This window comes from Gavialis gangeticus, unplaced genomic scaffold, assembly GCF_001723915.1.
Source record: "Gavialis gangeticus isolate Ggan-Ray unplaced genomic scaffold, GavGan_comp1, whole genome shotgun sequence".
Classification (NCBI taxonomy): Eukaryota; Metazoa; Chordata; order Crocodylia; family Gavialidae; genus Gavialis; species Gavialis gangeticus.
Genome location: NW_017729009.1, coordinates 6,039,024 through 6,045,924, shown reverse-complemented (window position 1 = coordinate 6,045,924; position 6,901 = coordinate 6,039,024). Strand labels below are relative to the sequence as shown.

The window sequence follows — 6,901 nt, the reverse complement described above, 5'->3', positions numbered from 1 at the left end:
CAGTTCAGTCTGGGCAAAGCAGAGAGGGAGAGACAAGAAGCACTGAGCTGCTGCTTGCCCAGCATGAGCTGGAGGGAGGAAGAGGTAGAACAAGCAAAAAATTAATCCTAAGGAACACAGGTTCCCTAAGGTGCTCTGAAGCAGAGCACCTTCATCTGCTACATCATTTAAGGAAAGTTAATTATTTGCATGATCAGACACTTTAAAAGCCCTCTAAAGCCATGCACATGTGTCATGGCATGGCTGTAGAGCACTTTCAGGGGCCCAATAATGCAAAAAATGTAACTTGTATAAGCACCCTATGGCTAGGTACAGGCATTGCACTTTGTGCTCTTTAAGTATGCAAAAAACTGTTTACAGCCATGCCGTGACATATGCAGGGCTGCAGAGTGCTTTTAAAGAGTCTGATCATGCAAAAAATTAACCCTCAAATGAGGTATCAGAAGAAGGTGGTCTGCTTTAGAGCGCCTTAGAAAACTTGTGTTCCCTCTGGTAATTTTTTTTCCTTTTTCCACCTCTACCCCACTCCAGTTCAGGCCTGGAAAGCACCAGCTCAGTGCTGCTTGCTTCCCCCTCTCTGCTTTACCCGGTCTGAGCTGGAGGGAGGTGGGAGTGGAATGGGGTGCTGTGGAGAAAGGACTCTGGGGTCTCTCCCCCTGCAACCCCTGTCCCCATCTGAGCCATACTACAGCTCTTCCTGGTGGGGGCTGCTGCAGGGACACAGACCTTGGAGCCCTTTTCCTACAGCAGCCCAGCTGGGTTGCACCATGCTGCAGCTGCTGGTTGTAGCCATTGAGAGGCTGGGGGGCAGCGGGGTGGAAGCAGGGGAAGGGAGCTCCCCCCAGCATTGACCCATCCCATCCCACCCTGAAACCCCACCCAGCATTTTGTGGGGGGGACTCTCTCCCCCCCCCCAGCTGCTGCTGACAGTCACCAGCTGACGATGGGGGGGCGGGTGAGGCTGGCGAGAGGGGCTGTTCTGGTAGTCTCCTGGGAGGCATGCTGGAGTGCCCCCAGCGGCCAGTGCAGGCAGGCATTGAGCACCCACACCCCCGAACAGTGAACATCTGTTCAGTTGGCTCCTGTTCTAATCTACAGTGCTTTGGGTATTGAACATCTGTACTTAGCCGATGTGACTAGATGTGCATAAGTTTTATATCAGATTTTCTTTTCCATTGTGAAGAGACAGTTTTCCCTGAAAAATCTCTATACCTTAATTAAGAACAAAACTTATTTTTTCCCTTACAATCTGCCAAATGTGAGATATTCTATACTAGTTTTCAGATAACACACACCCTTCAATGCAATCCAAAATCCCATTATTCATGGCACTACCCAGATTGTTACTAAAGAATTGAAACAGATGTTTAAAGGGGAATAATATTTTATAATGATTAATGCAATCTAATTATATAATTGTTCAAAAATTTCATTAGCCATTAAGATGATTTTTCTACTGCTTTTGCTTAGCTCACTTTTATATTTCCAGGGTTGTGTCACATTTCTTAGTATTTGCTCTTTAACATCTTTTCTTTTTCAAATGTGTACAAACAAAATATACAGCTGTGGAGTTACCAGTATACATACACCCATTTTGTGCATTTAATTACTAGCTTGTGCATATGCAATACTTATTTATATATGTATGACACCAGTTTAGGAATATTGAGATTATAAACTGACAATTTAGTGACAAATGATGAGCGCCATCAGTGAAATAACAGTCTGGGTGTTACTATTTTTTAACCAGTTCCTGGGTTCAGTAACTTACAGTAGAATCAGTGATAAAGTTTGCTGAATCTGTGCTCGTACTGAAACCTGGAATGGTAGCATGTAGCATGTTCAGCTGATGGACACCTGGAAAATGTTTTATCTTTTATAATTAACCCCCCCCCACCAAAACCCCCCCACCGTGTGTGAATTACCATTAGAATCTCAGTTTTCACATTAGAATCCCCTATCAAAAAACAATATTTTGCCCTGAAAGTTGGCCCACAGCATCTCAGCAAAGAACAGAGACTTTCCTTTTACTGTTTAGGGAAAAAAATCCTTTCAGTCATTTCAAGTTACAGAAGCCAAATTCAACATTTTAAAGTTTTATATTCTTGGTTGAGCTGCTTGGATAACTTACAACTTGAATTTTCTTTTACAGCGATGTTCTGAAGGTTGCAAATCAGGCTCCAATTCAAAGCACTCAGACATGCGGACTGTTAAAAATCACACACAATCTCATCTCTATTCAGCAAAGCACTTGAACACAGGCTTAAATGCTTTGCTGAATTGGGAACCTAGGGTTTAGACTTAATTAGCAAGGAACTTTTACACAGTGGTCATGAGAACAAGGCAGGCACCTCAACAGTTAGTACATTGAAACAATTATACCAAAACCTGGACCAGATATTGTACCACAGCTACAAAGTGAAGATGCGTGTATTGGGAATACAGGGTGGGATTAAGGTGGTTCTCGGGCACTGCTTGGATCTCCAGACAATCAAAAGCATCTTCAGGCCCGCTCTAAAGGTCATTACAGGCAATCCCCGCTTAGCACTCTTAATTGGTTCCTGAAAAACTGAGCATTAAGCGAAACCAACTTTCACTTTCTAAAGCCACCAAAATCACCAGAATCAGGGCTGCCAGGATTAATATCAGTTTCAGTGCCAGCTGTACGATGCCCGTGAACGTTATAATGAAACTTGCTGAGCGCTAAGTGGAATTGCGTATCAATGTAAAATGAGCGCTATATGGAAATAGTGCTAAGCAAAACAATGTTAAGCAGGGGTTATCATTTGTACCATCCCCACCACCACCATGGAGGGCAGGTTTCAGAGTCTAAAGAAAAAGATACTTCAGTTTTTCTATCCCCACCCTAGCTGCAAAAGGGCTGAAGCAGGGAGTAGGACCCAGTCTCTGAAACCTTTCTGTGATAGAAACACGATAGTGATTCTACACTGGCTGCTCAAAACAACGGAGCTTTAAAAACAAGGCCATAGAGCAGGGGTGGGCAAAATGCGGCCCAGGGGCCAGATGCGGCCCACCAGGCCATTCTATCTGGCCCATGGGGCCCCCTCAAAATTAAGAAAATTAATATTTATCTGCCCCTGGCTGCCTGTCATGAGGCCCTTGATGGCTTGCCAAAACTCAGTAAGCGGCCCTCCACCCGAAATAATTGTCCGCCCCGCCATAGAGTTATGATGTTCTCAAAACCTGTGATATTTTGGATGCAACACTTGCCAATGAACATTACGGGTCAGTTTTTTAAATGGCAGATTGTTTGTTACAGAGGTGAGCAAGAAAATAGGAAACAATGAATGCAAGTATAATGGGACCCCTACCCCATTAGTAAAGAGGAGAGGGAGTCCAGGAGTAACTGGTCTTCCCCAGTTGGGGAAGCTAATGGGGGCAAAGAGCTTTGGAATAAAATGGTACGAGCAGTGACCGACAGGCTTGGGGGCAGAAATGGACTCACAGGGAGAGACTTACGAGCACCAGGCTGAGCTACCCCTGGGAGGGGAACCTTTTATTGTGGAGCAGACACTCATGTTTCGGGGGTTTCGTTTCTACTGGAGGACTGACACGACTGAAAGGGGTGGATTGGAGGCCACAGGGGTACAGCAGGGGCCCTCAGCATAGAGCCCTTCTTGGGGCTGTGACCTAGGAAGCAGAAAGACTATCCTTGTCTGGCAGAGGGCAGAAATAAAAGACAGCAAGCCTGGAGCTCGCAAAGGTGAGACCAGAGGCTGAGGAGGCCAGAGTCCAGGAGGACAGAGCTGGGGCCTGGGACAGCGGACCCCAGGCTGAGGGGCTTAGCCAGAGAAACGTGGGACAAGGCCAGGGGGGCTCAGCCCAGACACAGGCCTGCCATTCAGTGCCCCCTCCCCTCTTTTTCTCCTCTACGTGGGACTCTCAGGCCAAAGGGGGCCACAACGTGGGGGCCCAGGATGTGACCTCGCTGGCCCAGCACCAAGTGCGTCAAAGGATGAGCATTGTACACAGCATGAATAGTTAAGGGCCATGTAGCTGGTTAGTTACCCAGGCGGCAGTAATAGGAGTTTTTTGGACTACTTCCGAAAGGACGTTTCTTGTGTGGAGGGCATCATGGAAGAGAAGCTGAGGTGGTTGGGGGAGAAATGGTCTGCTCACAATGGATGAGATGAGGGGTCATGCAATATATGAAATGTGGGGGAAAGGAAAGTTAGAAGAAAGACTTTTTTCCTCTGGAAAAGTCTGTAAGATGCTGCAGAGAAAGGTGGCCAGAGGTTCAGGAGAATCAAAGGTCGCAAAATTAGTAGCCAGTGATGGGGGAGCACCTGCCAAGAGATGGCTCTCTCTGCAACACTGTGTGGGGATTTTCTCAATAAATCTTACTGCCGGCTGGCAGCAGGCCAGAGAAGCTGAAACCACTAGATCTGCTTAGCCATATGCTTGTGCAAAACCCTGGGCAGGACCAGCAGCATATGCCAGGTATTTTTTGCTCTGGCTTGGTTGACGAGGTGGGAAACGACTTCGAGACAGAGGCTGCAGACTAATTACAAGAGTAACATTTTTGTCTTGCTTTCATGACTTTATCTGTTTTTAATTTAGCTGACTGCTTTCACCTCCTCTCTCCTTCCAAATTGGCAAGGGTCACTTAATAGAAAGCTGCTAGCTTATGACTGCAGCAGTTTTTATAACAGCTTGATTTTCTGCCCTGCTAATTTCAGAAGGGAATGCCTTAAAAATGACCTGTTACAAGAGAGATTTCTGCATAAAATATCCTGAAAAGTTTGTCTTTGAAAAGAAAAAATAAAAACTAGAGCTAGGTGATTTTGCTTCCTGCCCCATTGGAAAATATGGCCTTGGGTACATTTTTCAAAAACACCTAAATAAATGAGTGCTTAGAGGACTGTGTCCCATTAACACTCAGCTCTTATATACGTCACTTCCGTAAATGAGACTTAGGCACATTTGAAAAGTCACCTTATCTAGGAAACTTGAATCTGGACAGAAAAGGGAAGAATTGTTAAGCCACAACATTTTTTGATAATACTCATTTAACTCCAATGTCCAGTGAGCGCATGTGGGAGAGACATCTTTGGTGCATATTCATCATTCCTGGGCCTTCAGTCTAGGTGGGCAAATTCACGTTCAATATCCTCTGTAACGTCTCCAGTCCCAACCCCAACTGAATTCCTCCAGCAATGGAAGAGGAAGAAAGTATACATGTTTTTGTATTTTAAAAAGTGAAAAGATAACAAGAATGGGAGGGAAAATCCTTAAATACAAAAGATGCAGGAATGTTCTCATTCATTCTTTCTGCATCATAAAACAGCTTTAAAAAGGGCGCTGGCCCAGTTTTTAAAGTTTCTTATGAGCTTCTCACTTAATACAGACTTCTACTGCATACGTTAAGGCTCCCAGTTATCTAGGCTGGGGCATCACTCACCAGCTGCTCTAACCACCAACCTAACTATTCTCACATTGTCATTTTAAACACATTCCTCTCCTGGAAAGCACTGCAACCCAGCAAGTTTTTCTAAGAGCAAATGCCTGACAGCTCACAGAATTATTTGAGAGCTACCACGCAGTTGCCAACTCTGCCTTCCTCTCCACCCTCATCCTTGCACCGAAAGCACCACTTCATTTTATCTCTTTTTTATATATGAATCTTGGAATTCAGAAGGGGGGAAGGAATTATATCAGCTCATCTCCAACCCCCAATACACCAATAGATGTATGCAAAGACCTGAACAGGCATAAAGTTAAACCTGAGCTGGAAAAAAGTGCTTCTTCTGCAAAACTGACAATACAATGGTGATGACAAGATACAGTTTCAAGGTGACCCCTAGGGCACTGCACCTCAGGCTGTTTATGTTCCTGAGAGCTAGCTATCTTCTGCTGACACGATCAAAACTGAAAGCAGCAGCAGCTTTCTGCATCAGATCATTCTCTGGACCAGTTCAAGTACTAGAAGGAAGGGGACTCAGACATTTCTGTCTTTTCAAAAGCAAAAAACCTGGAGTCTTTCTAGCACAGATGAAAAGCAGTACGATACAATTTGAACCTTAGAGGATTAAAAAAAATGAAAGGCACAGGGTAGAAGTTAAGTGTGATGGGCAAGGAACACGAGAGATGTCCTCTAAGACCTAAAATGAAATGATGCAATGATGGGACTGATCCAGATGGCAGGTCCTGAAACAAAGGCTCACCTTGTCACAGGTTAGGTGATGCAAAGGAAAAGGACTAGGGCAGGGATGGACAAGAGAGTAGAGAGAGCTGGGAGGTCAGTAAAGTTGCCTGGAAGGAGGGCAAGTCCATAGGAGGGCAATTTTCAGATGAATGTTGAAGTAGGCAGAGTGCCAATGGCGACATTACAGCTATGTACTCTTACGCCTGAGAAAAAAGGCAGGCAAGTGGCATGCTATGCATGCTGGAGCTGGGAGGGCTGGGACCACAGATGCTTTCCTCAGTCTTTCCCAATCTATGATTACAAAACCAGATCTGTTTTGAAATGTGTTTGGTTTCTAGCCCTGGATCACTTCCCACTGCATTTTCCACCCTCATCTTCCATCCTCAGGTTGTTTGGTATTCCTCTGTGTTGTCCATCTCTGCTTTTTAAAAAAATGAACATTTCTTGCCCTCAAGTTTATGGAAAAAACAAACTTCAAAAGTAGGTTAAGTCAATCATAGACTTCTTCTGTTTAATAGCTGAGTCAAAACAATTTACAAAATTGTTTTCTAGAACACAAAACCAATAAAGCTCTTTGCATGAACCCAGAATGTTTCATTTGACACAAAATAAAATGCTTCATTTTAAAAATTAAATGTACGTCAGTTTGTAATTGGACAACACCTCTTTAAAATAAGATGAAAAACTTCAGTTAGAGAATAATTTGGCATTTTGGAAATGAAACATTTTGCCTGG

The 6,901-nt window shown here is 44.4% G+C and overlaps 1 long non-coding RNA gene across 2 annotated transcripts in view; it reads left to right on the top strand.

The window, feature by feature from the left end:
• LOC109292441 overlaps positions 1-6,901 on the top strand; it is a 209,582-nt gene that overhangs the window by 102,131 nt on the left and 100,550 nt on the right. Inside the window, exon 3 of one of the 2 annotated variants that reach the window (XR_002096122.1) lies at positions 2,153-2,501. The exons of the other annotated variant lie outside the window; for it this stretch is intronic. This is a non-coding gene — a long non-coding RNA (uncharacterized LOC109292441). Of the gene's footprint in view, positions 1-2,152; positions 2,502-6,901 lie in introns of those variants that run through there. 2 annotated transcript variants of the gene reach the window in all.